Here is a 14,519-nt window from a genome sequence, read left to right as displayed (position 1 = left end):
GACTGGTTGATCGTTGTCGACCGCCGGGATTGCTGACGTGGTGTGTGACTACCGATGAGGGGAGCTGGAGGCGAGACGAGGCTTGTGTCATCTGTTGCTGTTTCTTCGGTGGAGCTCGGGCGTCTGACGGATTGAGCTGTGTCTGGGAGGAGACTGCTGACGTACTGTGTTGCAGAAATTCAACGCTGAAGACGCAGGTGGGCGAAGCACAGACCGAACTGTGATTTGTGTCTAAGGTGGATCGAGTGAGCAGCGTGCTGGATCATCGTGGAGTGTCGCCACCAACTTGTTTTGACTGAACTGTGTAAATGAAGGTACTTTGCAGCACCAATTGACTTTTTTTTTTTTGACAGGAGGACTTTGGAAGAAAAAAAGTGAACTGCACCTTTTATATATATATATATATATTTTTTTTTTCCTTCACTTTTCTGAATTTAAACTGTTTCTTTTACATTGATTTATTTTGTTTTATTAATATTTTTGTGTTTTGAGACAGTATTCTGATGCGTGAGCAGAATGGCTGCTAAACGAATTGATTTGGGGTGGGACAACACGTTTACAGCTGGTAGAGGGCGGGGCAGTCTTTTGAATACGCCTGACAGAGCAAAGCTGTTTGAAGATCCTGAGTACTGTAGTACAGGTCGGGGTAGAGCAATTGGTCTTTCCCCAGATGACAGAGTCCAAATGTGCGGTAGTCCAATCGCTGCAGCCAGTAACTATGAATTCGCTCCTCAAGAGTCAGAAATGTCTGGTCAAATGAGTAACCTCATAAGACAAATTGGTATTGAGATTGGGCAATCAATTAGAGAGAGTATGATGAGGCCTGACTTTTCTAATCATCCATCTGCTAGAAAGTTACAGGAAGGTGCCAGTGGTCATGTGACTGACCCCTCTAATACTACTGTCATTGACGCATCAAAAATGAATTTGATCCTGAAAGCTGAGGTGTCCGCACCACCACACTTTCGAGGAGATGGTTCAGACAAATACTCAGTCCTGGAATGGGAAGACATGATGAGGGTATATTTGAACAAACTTGATGTGACAGAGTCTGAACTGGTTGATGAGATAATGAACAGAGTTATGGGGCGGGCCAGAGATGTAATGAGAGTATGGCTGCGCAATGGTTCTACAACTCCAACTGTTGACTCTGTATTTTCTGTTTTGAAGCAGCACTTCGGGGACCAGAGCAGTTCAGGTATTCCTTTAGCTGACTTCTATTCTGTGAGACCATATCCCAGAGAGAGCGCTTGGGATTTTTGGATAAGACTGAACAAGGCAGCGGATGTTGCAGAGCAGAGTTTAAGGTGGGAAGGCAGATCCCTGGATAACAGGAGCAAAGAGGTGGCCGTTATGTTCATTCGTAACTGCCCTGACAAAGAGTTAGCTTTCGTTTTCAAGAGTAAGCCTGTACAGTCATGGAATGCATCTGAGGTGCAGGAGCAGCTTGACGAGTTGTTAAGGGAACGTAAGTTGACGAATCACACTGTCAAACAATTCACCACGGTTGTCTCAGAGCCAGACGTGGATGTGCCTGTCTCATCGTCTAAGTCTGAACAGGGTGGGGGCGTAGCTGACGAGAATGCATTGGACAAAGTCCTGTCTTTGCTTGAAAAAGCGTTAGTGTGCAACACTCAGTCTGTACGAGGCCCCTGGCCTAAACGAACGGGCAATAAGATTCGAGAATGCAGAGTGTGTCAAAGCAGTGAGCACAGCACGACTGCTCATTGTAAAATGTATAATTTGTGTTTCAAGTGTTTTGCGGCTGGACACGCGAGCTACAACTGCGACAGTCATAGAGTAACGTCCAGGGTGGGCTCCGGTCAGCATGACAAAGTTGCGTCTCAGGGAAACTAGACAGCTCCCTTCGGGCAGAGGGCGAAGTGGGGCTGTGTAATTCCTCTGAGAATGATTTTGAGTCTGTATATTCCTTCCTTTGTGAGAGTGTTGGCAAAACAAAAACAGTCATTTTCCAGAACAGCATGCAAGTTGATCAAAGTAACAGTTTATTTTATACAAGTGTTACTACAGGACAAAGTTGAGCTTCGGGGGATGTTGGACAGTGGCTCCATGGCGACCACTCTGAGTGCGGAAGTACTTCCTCAACTTGGAGACGCTGGGGGGCTGGACCGGGATATCCTGAGCTCTTCAGATATTGTCTTGGTGGGTTGTGGTGGCAAACAAACTACTCCAGATGGTGTGTGCAATCTGAAGCTTGAAGTGTACGGGGTCAGTTTCATTGTCCCAGTTCTGATTGTAAGGGGTCAAAAGGACGCAATCTTACTTGGCACAAATGTCTTGAAACCTCTAATAAGTCAGATGAAGCATATAGACCAATTTTGGAAAGTGGTAAAGAGACCTGACTCGATTGTGCAATCTGAAAATGGCCAATTTTTACGCATGCTTTCTTGTATTGAGAGATGGAGGGGTGATTCGATTCCTGACAAGGTGGGTACTCTGAGACTGAGGTCAGCTGTGACACTCCAGCCAAGGAGCGAACATCTTGTTTGGGGTCGTTTGCCTCCAGGGTCAGTACTGTCAGTAGGGAGCACAGTAGTCATTGAGCCCAGTACTTCACGTTGCGCGCACCGGAATGTGCTGATTGGGAGGGTTGTTTCACCTTTGTGGGGCGATGGCTGGCTTCCAGTAAAGATGATCAACCCGACCAATGCAGAAATTGTGTTGAGGAAAAATGCGAAGGTTGCCGATGTGTATCCTTGCGTCGCTTTGGAGGACCTCGATCAAACCACTGACAGAGTGTTTAGTCAAAATGTAGGTGCGGTACGTTCTGACAAGTCATGTGGTAGTCTTACTGTGGGTGGCTTTACGTCAGGAGCAAGTTTGACCGGTAACGGCAGGTTGGACGACCTGGGGCTGAGCGACTTGAATGTCTGGGATTGTGAAGTGTCTCCTTTTTGGAAGAACAAGTTAGTGGATCTCATTGAAAAATATGAGTGTGTGTTTTCCAGGCACAGTTTGGACTGTGGCGAGGCGAAAGGTTTTTGTCATCGTATCAGAGTTACAGACGACCGGCCCTTTAGTCTTCCATACCGGCGTCTTTCTCCTGCTCATTACTTGAAGTTGAAAGAGACTTTAGATGAAATGGAGGACAAGGAGATCATTAGGAAGTCGAGCAGTGAGTATGCGTCACCATTGGTTTTAGTGTGGAAGAAAAACGGTGACTTAAGGATATGCACCGATTTCCGATGGTTGAACGCACGCACGGTGAAGGATGCTCATCCTCTTCCTCACCAATCGGATGTTCTTGCAGCGCTGGGTGGGAACGCGTACTTTAGTACTATGGATCTGACTTCCAGGTACTATAACATCCCATTGCACAAAGATGACAAGAAGTTCACAGCGTTCTGTTCGCCAATGGGGCTCCATGAATACAATCGTTTGCCCCAGGGACTCTGTAACAGCCCAGCAACATTTATGAGAATGATGTTGACTGTGTTTGGTGACCAGAATTTCTTGAGCCTTCTTTGTTATTTAGATGATTTGTTAGTTTTCGGAAAGACAGAAGAGGAGAGCTTGGAAAGGCTGGAGATGGTATTTCGGCGTCTAAAAGACCACAATTTGAAATTGTCTCCTTCAAAATGTAGGTTCTTGCGGAAGTCTGTAAAATTTCTGGGTCATATTGTGTCTGAAGAGGGGGTGGCCAGTGATCCAGCGAAAATTGATGCCATAGTGAATATATCTGAGAAGGATTTGATGGAGAGTGATTGTGTTACGCCATCAGCGAGTAAAATCAGATCCATTTTAGGTATGGTGGTGTACTACCAGCATTTCATAGAAAATTGTTCTATGCTGGCTAAACCCTTGTTTCAGCTGTTGACAGGACAGAAAAGACCTAGAGTGGGGAGGGGTGTAAAACGACTGAAAAGAAATCGTGCACTTTCTCCAACAGATTGGACTGATGACTGCAGAGCAGCTCTGGAGAGTTTGAAGTCTGCCTTAGTGAGTCAGGTTTTGCTTGCGCACCCAGATTTTTCAAAGCCGTTTCTGTTGTCTGTGGATGCCTCCACTAGTGGGCTCGGGGCTGTTTTGTCGCAGGTTCAGGAGGGTTGTGCCGTGGCAAGGCCTATTGCCTTTGCGTCAAAGTCTTTGAATCATGCACAGTCGAAGTACCCAGCACACAGACTTGAGTTTTTGTCGATGAAGTGGGCTATTTGTGATAAGTTCAGTCACTGGCTGCGGGGACACAGATTTACTGTGTGGACTGATAATAACCCACTCAAGTACATCCTCACAAAGCCCAAGCTGGATGCATGTGAACAACGGTGGGTAGCGAAGCTGGCGCCTTACGATTTTGGAGGATCGTAAGTTCAGCATTTAGAGAGTTTGGTAGACGTAGAGCAGAGTGAGCTCCGCAGCCTAACTCATGATGAATTGCTGGAAAAGCAGAGTCAGGATCCTGCAATTGATAGAGTGAAGTTCTTTGTGGAGAGGGGCAGACGTCCATCTCGCAGAGAAAAAGTGTTCGAGTCTAAAAGAACTGTGAAAATACTACGCCAATGGGGTAAACTTGTCTTAAGGTTGGGTGTCTTATACCGTGTGTCTAAGAATCCGGTTTCTAAGAAGAATACTTACCAGTTTGTAGTGCCAGCAGCTCTTCGATGTACTGTTCTGAAGGGAGTGCATGATAACGCTGGGCATCAGGGTCAGCATCGCACGCTCTGGTTGGCTAGGCAGCGGTTCTTCTGGGAGTCTATGGAGGAAGACATAAAGACATACGTCAATGTGTCAGAGGTGTATTTTGAGTAAGAGGCCTGAACTAGAGGCAAGGGCTCCACTCGTATCAATTCACACGAGTGCCCCTCTTGAAATGGTTTGCATTGACTTTTGGTCAGCGGAGGATTCCAACAACAGAACGGTAGATGTGTTAGTGGTCACTGACCATTTCACAAAGCTCGCTTGTGCTTATGTGTGCCCAAATCAGACTGCAGAAGCTGTTGCGCGTGTCCTGTGGAACAAGTTTTTCTGTATTTATGGGTTTCCACAGCGAATACATTCCGACAGGGGTGCAAACTTTGAGAGCTCCCTTATGGTCGAGTTGTTGAGATTGTCGGGTGTGGGTAAATCGCACACAACCCCATATCATCCAATGGGTAATGGACAAACTGAGAGATTTAACCGTACCCTGGGTGATATGATCCGTTCGCTGCCTCCGAGATTTAAAGTTAAGTGGCCACAGATGCTGAACAATCTTACCTTCGCGTACAATTGTACGAGACATGAGACCACTGGGTTTCCACCGTTTTTCTTGATGTTCGGCTGAACACCAAGATTACCAGTGGACATCCTGTTCGAAAATGTCATGCTGAATAATGAGACCGTTAATGTTCACAAGTATGTACAGTCTCTTGAGAAAGACTTGCGAGAAGCAATGTTAATCACACAAGAACATGCTAAAAGACAGCAAGCCAAACAAGCAGAGTATTATGATCGAAAGGGTAAAGGTCATTCTCTTGAGTTGGGTGACAGAGTACTCCTTGCGAATAAGGGTGAACGAGGGAAAAAGAAGTTAGCCGACCGATGGGAAAAAGTTGTGTATGTTGTTGTGGGAAAAAGGGGTGCACTGAACACTTACCAGATAAGAAATCCTGGGACCGGTCGTACCAAGACCGTACATCGTAATCTGTTGATGCCTGTCAATTTCCTGCCGGTGCCATCTTGGAATGATGGTAGTGATGGTGTTGATGATGTCGAGGATTCCACTGTCTGTGTGTCATGTGATGAAGATGATCAAACTCGGAGTGACGATCGAACCTCTCGCTGGGTTGCAGATCTTGATGCTGCCACAGATGTGACACAAATAGAGTCTGTGGAGTGCACTAATGCTGATGAGAGTGAAGCTATTGGTGACAGTTGTGAAATGTGACTCTGAGATGTCTGGAGCACCTGTGTGTAACGCAAAGTCGGACGACTTGCCCAACTCTATTTTATCTGTATGTTCATTAGTGTCTGATGATTCTTCTGTATCAGCAGTTCTAAGTGATGACTGTGTTTCTGAAGTTGATGAGTGTACTTCAACTGTTGCAGAAATTCCTATGACATTGTCCAGTGTGCAAGATCGGGGGAATGAAAGAGTCTCTGGTCTACAAGATGGCTTTAGGTCAAGATTTGGGAGATTGATTAAGCCAGTTAACAGACTGATACAGTCAATGTCAACTCAGAGAGTGTATGAAATTCATGAAATTTGAACTGTTCAATTAAGAACAACAAATAGGTTTGTTAAAGTGTTAAAAGACTTATTATTTTATTTTTTTTTCTGCTTGTTTTCGTTAATTACATGATCTGCGAGTGTAACGAGTATGTTTACATTAACGGGAACATTGTTGGTGTCATGTGTAGAACTATGTACAAGGCATGGTTTTCTATGGGTTATTTGGGGATTAGCTACCCCTGGGTTTCCTTAATCTCGAAAGAGATAGTTCAGAACTGAACGAATCTAATGTGATTTCAGAAAATGTGGCATCCTTCGCTAATTTAGCAAGACTTTGTATGTAATGCATAATCTGGTGTAAAACAGTGGGGGTGGATGTAGCAGGGATATGTTGTTACACCAGATTATAATTCATTTTTGTTATTTTTTTTATATATATATTATTTGTTTTTATTATTAATGGTTTTGGGGCATTTTATTTTGAAAATGTTGCGTGCTTTTATTAAATATAGTATGTACGTCGGCTGACGTCATACGTAATTAAGGCGTTCAAAACGCAGCGCAATCTGAAGTTCGTCCTCTTTGCTTCAATGCCATCAGAGAGGAGAGGTACGATTTTCATGAGCTCCGTTCATTAAATGTTAAAATGTGTTATAAGTGTTCATGTCATGTCTGTGTGGTCAAATATGAGAAAGTATTCTGTGTAATGTTATATTTGACCATTAGTTCGTGTTATCAACCTGGTAAATGTAGTTTATTTGAGTTCTCTTTACTGGTGAATAGTGCATTGCGTGAGATGGCGGCAAAGTGTGTGCGTCGCGTGTGTGAAGGATATGTTAGCGGCTATGCGGCTAACATCTCAATTAAGGAATATTTATATATAGATAAATAGAAATTGATAGATAATAGATTGATTGTGTTTAATTAAAAAGATGTGTATGTATAATTATATTTTGTAAACTAAATATATATTTTAGACTTAATATATTTTGTACACCTTAGGAGAGATATTTTATATATACTGTATATTGCATTCATTGTGTGTTCTGTGGTTAACTACCTGGGGTACTTAACATGTATTTTGTGGTTAACAGGCAAAATAAGAGCATTTGTGGATAACGGTGCCTGTCTGTTTACTTGTTTTGCTGCACAGGTATGTTAAATAGTATTCAAGAAACACTGTAATGCTGTTTTTGAATTATTGGTATATAAGAATATGTTTGTGAATTTATTATTATATTATATGACTTATATTATTAATATTTTTATTACTCATACTATTATTATGTTATATTATTAAATATATTATGTGTATGTTTGTTGTAAAGTGTGTGGTATGTTCGTCCTCTTTGCTTCAATGCCATCAGAGAGGAGAGGCAAAATAAGAGCATTTGTGGATAACGGTGCCTGTCTGTTTACTTGTTTTGCTGCACAGGCACTACAATTAAATCCTCAGCAGTTTAAAAACCAGCTTTGTGTGGACAATTCTTTTATTCACCATCAAAAATCAACACAACGCAGAGGAACAACCGCTACACGAGGACGGAGTAGCCTACGTGAAATTGGTAGGTGGGTATACTTTAAAACACATGTAATTGCCTTATCTGTTTTATACAAATGTTATTTGCAAAGTATAAATACGTTTGAGTTAATTAATATATGTATGAACATCGGACCGGGTGAGCATTTCCCATTTGAGCCGCACTAACTAGAATTTTCCTCCCGCAGCGGCGCTGGCAGACCGGCTGGACCATCGCGAGACAGGCGGGAAGAGCCGTTGTGAAGACAAAAAGCCTATTACCTGAAATTGGTAGGTCAGTTTTAAAACTCATGTAATCGCCTTTTTTGTTTTGTACTAATATTGTTTGCAAGGTATAAATGTTTTAGTGTATCCGTAAGAACATCGAAGTGGGTGCTCATTTCCCTGTTAGCCGCACTAGTAGCTCTTTCCTCCCGCAGCGGCGCTGCAGAGACCGGCTGAACTAACGTGAGACAGAAGAGTCGTTGTGAAGACGAAAAGCATTCGTGAAAATGGTAGGTCAACTTTAAAACGCATGTAATCACTGTCAGGGAGTGAATTTGCACTATCACTCGGCGCATCGCCGGTGAAAATCGTTTGGGTATGAACACAAAAAACGTCTCGAAAAACGCTGACGATAAACGCGTGCGATATTCGTCCCGGTGTGTACGGGCCTTAAGGGTGAGTATTAATGGCAGAATTTTCATTTTTGGGTGAACTAACCCTTTAATATGGTCTCATTTTTTAGTTTTTGGTTTCTAAACCATTTTGTCAACTACTTTCAGACAGATCCCAATTGTGTAAAAAGCACTAAAAATAAGTGTATTAAAACCAAAACAAAAATCCTAATAATAAAACTAAATCATAATTATTAATGTAATAATAGCCTATAAGGAACCAGCAACAATTAAAAACAAAAACATTCAAAAATGTATTGTCCCTGTTTTTTAAATATATAATAACAAATGAGATTTTGGTGATATTTTGACCACTCGAATAGGAAATGTCCCCAGTTTCTATTCACCTAATTCAAAAATAGTTATCTGCATGATGACTGCTGTCTTTAGGGTCAATGATGTTTATTTTAAATTACATGCAAAATAAAGACATGTTATGTTATATTGTGATGTAATGGTGTTTTCTGGAAGCGACTAAAGAACAAAGTAATTTTATCAGCTGAAAGACAAAATACAAATGTTATTAAGTTAGATAGACATTACATAACAGCTTCAGGTTGTGTTTAAGTGTTGGTAACATGTCCCACATTGTCCCACACAAACTTAGTAATTGTTCCACATTTTGTTTGTTTGATGGTTGTCACCCTAGTGACCATTAGTTGCACAAGTACAGATGTATGGATACAAGCCCCTCCTGCTAATAAATGAATTCAACAACGGTAACCTCTTTTGCTTCATATTTTTAATGGTTTAAATGTGTACTCTACATGTTTGACCACTTATGAACTGTCTTTTAGCCTACCATATGTTGTGTACATGACTAATGAGCCCTACCATCACCAATAAATAGATACTATTAGAGCACAAAATTGTTTACAAGAGAACAAATTTCTTCATTGATCTAGTCACTTAATTTTGCTCTCAGAATGCACCAGATTTATGCATTTACATTTAAAATGTACAAAACTTTCCTGCAGGGGGCATGTGAATAATTGTAATGGGATGATCAGGTTCAGATATCTAAATCAGAGAATATCATCAGGCGTTTAGCGAGTGGATGATTTATTTTTAACAGTGGATGCAGGTACAACTCAATGCACATACTTTTTCTTTGCTCAATTTGCATACTCAACATGGGTTGGAGCTCTTTATTTTGAACTCAAGTTCACCAGATTAATGAATTTATCTTTAAAACGTACAAAATTTTCTTCCTGGGGGGGCATGCCCCCGGACCCCCCTAGAGGGTGTGCCCCCCCCACTTTTCAAACCAAAGTTACACCCTTGGTCTGACCACGCAATGCTGCCATTTCTCTCCCGTGATATGTACAAACTGATTAAAAGTAAGGATATACATAAATTGTGTGATTGCTAATGTGTAATGTTTAGCCTACTTACATAATTATATACACTGCAGTACAAACATGTAGAAACGTACGCAAAAATAAAATGACATGTCTGACGTTTTCCATTATATAATCTAGAGCAAGATTTTGAATATGTTTAAATAGTTTTAAAATAGCAAGTTTTTGTGTTTAGAAATGTCAGATGCAGGGCAGTGGAATAAAACACAGTTTAGAGAGAGACGCGTTTTTTAGAGCTATTTTTAGAGCTTTTAAAATTGAGCGTCACCTACTGACCAAACCTGAGGGAGGCGCCTGCACGATCACTTGTTATTTTTATATATGAAATTAAAAGTTAAAGTAACATGTTTATTATTTTACTATTAGTTTTATTTGTTTTGTTTTTAGCTAATATTTCATGTAATGTTCATTCTTGTAGTTTAATATATTCATTGTTGGTAAAAAGGTAAAATATCAATTGTTTTTAGCTCAAAAGATACATTTGTAAATTTAATTTGGCTTGTAAATTTGCAAATTAAGTTATCAAACTGAAGAATAAAATCCCTTAATTTTATTTTTTCATAGGCATCAAGGGACTGTTTCTGAAGGAAAAGCATCTGGAAGAGGCCACATCCACTCTAAAGCTCCTCCATGTCCCTTTTCAAGACAGCAGTTTGCACAAGGACAGTTCACAGATTGACATTGGGTTTGCAGCAGAAGCCACCCTGACCCAACTCAAGTCTTCCAAAAAAAATTTCAGATAGGCAGAGACTAGAGATGAAGATGGACTGCAAGAAATTCTTAATCACACTCCTTGACAAGTTGCTGGAAAAGGCTCCAGTGCCTTGACCCAAGACTCATGGCTGAAAGTAAGGAACTCTGCATAACTCAAATGTGAAGGATGTTGCACATATTTGTTGAAGCTAAGCATGTAAATGAGGCAGTGTGCGACGATATCCTTAGAGAGTTTAGAGAGTTTTGTGATTTGGCTGCTCTCCAGGTTAACCTCTTCCACTCTGAGGCATTTTTTAGATTTCCGCCTGAATTTGACATACCAAAGTTTAAATGTTCACCCTTCACACATACAGTGAGAGAAATGTAAAATATTGGTGTCATTGTAAAGAAAACCCCTCAAAATAACAAAATCAGACTGTAATACTTCAGAAATTACATTGTATGCATTTAAAATACTGTAATAAGCACTTAAAAAATAGGCGATTTTTGTTTTTTTTTGTTTAAAATCCTATTTTTGAAAATAATAAGCACTTAAAAAATAGGCGATTTTTGTTTTTTTTGTTTAAAATCCTATTTTTGAAAATCTGTAAATCAGGTTCTGTTTGCTCTAGGGACCTGCTGATTGTTTTCTTTGATTCCACTAGGTGACAGCTTGTACTAGAAAAAAATATTTTGAATCTATCATCTTCTAAACAGAAGTTATTGAAATGTAACTGAAGGGAGGCAAAATGATATTTTAGCGTATGCAAGTGTTCTTTGGATTGTCCTTTGCAAAAACAGGTTTTACAGACTGCATTACCCCAAAAATCCTATTTTTATTATATGGTATAGCACTTTATTTTATTATTTATTGATTTTCTTCATTTTCATCTTTGTCTCTGAGATGCAAAACAAGTACTATGCTAAAAAGCATAAAAGAATGAGATTTTGTTTAGCGTTTTACACTTTTTATTCTCCTTTCAGGTGACACAAGACAGTATAACATATAAAATAAAATGTATGTGGTCTTTAACCATGTAAAACATGATCTAAATCCTCCACATTTTTATCATTCTGTGCATCACTATAATATTTTGTCCCTTGTGTTGAGAGCATCACCTTCCTCTGGCCTGTCTTGAAGATGTGAAGCTGAGGACCATCTGTGCTGGTGGTCCAGGATCTCATGCAGTATCTGAAACAAAAAATAAAAGTTGTTAGTTAGTTGTTTACAATATAATAATATGCATTTTACGATTTCAAAATGTAGATTTACTCAAATGACGATTTTATTGAAGTCTGCATGCTTGTATACTAATATGTATGAGTATGCATACTTATACGCAGTTTCGTCAAATGTTTTTTCAAATGTAACAGTTTATTGGCTTAGTTGCTGTGCTTTCCCATTTCAAAATAATAATTTTATCATTAAATAAGCATTAGCATTGTAAATGCAGGAATATATGAGCTTACCAGTCAAGCGCAGGGTTCTGTCGTCTCCCTCGAGAAAAGCGAGCTGTCATTTTCGCCGAATCATAACACGACGTCACTGGTCCATGCCTCATCACTTTCAAGTACTTCAAAAACGTTTATATCGGTGCCATTGGTGCTTTTCCCTCTCCATATGCCATTTTAGAAGTCAAAACAATACACAAACCATGAAAACACATGCAAATCTTCCATCAAACAGCTCTGCTCATCACTCGCGAAGCGATCACACGCCCACCACGTGAAACTGAAGCGCGCGTGTGTGTGTAAAGCTGTGGTGTGATCCCGCCTGTCTGCCTCAATGATTTGTTGAATATCTCGCCATCTGATTGGACTAGAAGCTTGATTGACATGTCCCTGGACAAATAGGATCCTCAGCTTTATACACATGCCTGATATGTATATCATCCTCATCACTTGAGGAAGCCAGACCGGTTGGATGATGGTGTGAAGATCACGTGTTTCTTCATTCGTCTCCATTTTGTGTTTCGGACAACCGCGACATGACAGTGGATTATTTACCAATATAAGCTCACAGAAAAGTGAAAGTAGGCTCATTTGAAAGAAAACTTAATAAGGTAAAAGATGATATAGAGTTTGTGGCTGATTTTATCTTAGAAAAGCATTGAAAGGGGTAGAAATGTGACGTTTGTGTTTGTTTTTTCCACATTTATCAAATTTATTGCGCGATTCTTTTGAAGATCGTTCAAATGATGTTGTGAGAACAATAAAATAAACTATATAGCCGAATTCCTGAGAATGAGAGCTTTCTTCTGATATGACATGTCTGTTTTATGAAATATGCGAAAAATTCATATTCATATTTATATTTCCTCATCGTAGTCAAGGGGAGGGGCGTTTTTGGCATGATTGTATATTTAAGCTTTATCTTACTAATTTGTGTAACATAAACACAGAAGTCATTATATTCTTTGTAAAGATTAGATTCTAAGCTTTCAAATGGTATCATATATGGGTTGGTAGTATCTGCAGAAATCTTAAAACAAAATAAGTGAAAATATTATGACGTCGTTTCGGCCCGCCCACGGGCCGGCAGAGTGGAAGAGGTTAAGTTCAGGGAATTTGACCCCAAAACTGCTCAAGTGGACACCCTGCTCTATGAGACAATGGGAACAAAACCATCACTTTCCAGAGTGTGGAATGTGGTGAAGATTCTCCTTGTCTTATCACATGGTCAGGCAAGCGTCGAAAGAGGTTTTTCAATCAACAAAGAATTAATAGTTGAGAATCAGAGGGAAAGATCTCTGGTGGCTCAGAGGCTCATTGTTGACCATCTCAGATCTGTAGGGGGCGTAACCAAGGTAGAAATCTCAAAGGAGCTGCTCCTTTCTGCTGCAGGAGCCAGGCAGAAGTACCATGGGTACCTGGATGAAGAGAAGAGAAAGAAAGAAAGAAAGAAAAAGAAAGAAAGAACAACAAGCTGTTGACTTGAAGAGGAAGGCTTTCACAGATGAGCTGGAAGATTTGGAAAAAAAAGAGGGCTAGGATGGAGGTGGACATTTGTGCTCTTGAGAAATCAGCGAATGAATATGCTGAAAAGGCTGAATCTTCAGGCAATCTGACCTTAATCAGCAAATCCAACAGTTTCTGCCATACTGCAAAAGAAAAGAAAGCATCTCTGCTCAAAATTGAAAAACAGATTGATGAGAAGCCTTCAGAAATGAAAAAATAAATTGTGTTTGTTTTGGGGTGATGTAGTTTAGATTAAGTTAACTTGTTAAAGACCGTTATCAGGTTAATTTATGGTAGTTAAAGTAAAGGACAGTGTTGCTGGACACATTTATTTTTTATTTAACATTTATTTATTTTTTAGTTAAAAGGTTAACATTGTTGCTTCCCCTTGGTTTATGTTAATTATCTCCCATGGATTACGTTAATCCATTTCTAAGCGGTTCTCAGGGTTTGATGTATTATGTTATGAAACTTTGTTACTGTGCAAGTGTTATTTAAATAAATATTTCATATTCTACTGTACACTACAAAGCTTGTGATTGATTTTAGTAAAAATATGCTTGGTGTAACATGGATTTTCTTCTTATTTAACATGTATAAATAGACATTTCATAAAACATTAGGTCATGAAATTTTACTTATAGTCATGGAAAAGTCATGGAATTTTATTGGTAAAAATGTGTACGAACCCTGATTAGAACGTATTGAAAAGGCATTCTCGTGTCAGTAGCTGTGTCCCAATTAAATGACATACACTATGCAATTATAATATGCAATATGTCCTCAATCAGTGTATGAGGTTAAAAGGCTATTTTGTCATCCAGTGTTGGAGTTTGACAGCCTTTCCCCTTTAGCTACACAAAGAAAGCTGTGACAGTTGAGTGCATGAAGTGTCCAACATTTCACACTGTTTTTTTCATTTATTCATTTAATGATTTGGTTATTAAAGTGCATCATCCATTTAAAGTGCACCATTTCTTTTTTAAACTTTCAGTGTGAACAAACTACCCATTCTACTATAAAATGGCTTAGAATAGTGCATAAGTATGTGAATTGGAATGCAAAAATATCTAATCTGACACTGAAATATTGCCATAGTATGTAAGCAACTACAGATCAAGAACAAAAACACAGTAAGCTCA

General features: G+C 39.8%; 1 long non-coding RNA gene across 1 annotated transcript; it reads left to right on the top strand.

Moving 5' to 3' along the window:
* Positions 1-235: 235 nt before the first annotated feature.
* On the top strand, positions 236-10,429 carry LOC137005080 (uncharacterized). The gene is made up of 4 exons (XR_010892204.1): positions 236-314; positions 7,546-7,734; positions 7,898-8,203; positions 10,291-10,429. It is a non-coding gene; the product is annotated as an uncharacterized lncRNA (long non-coding RNA).
* Positions 10,430-14,519: the final 4,090 nt, after the last annotated feature.

This window comes from Chanodichthys erythropterus, chromosome 17 (assembly GCF_024489055.1).
Source record: "Chanodichthys erythropterus isolate Z2021 chromosome 17, ASM2448905v1, whole genome shotgun sequence".
Lineage (NCBI taxonomy): Eukaryota > Metazoa > Chordata > Actinopteri > Cypriniformes > Xenocyprididae > Chanodichthys > Chanodichthys erythropterus.
The sequence above is the reverse complement of the archived record's forward strand: the minus strand, read 5'-3'. Positions and strand labels throughout refer to the sequence as shown.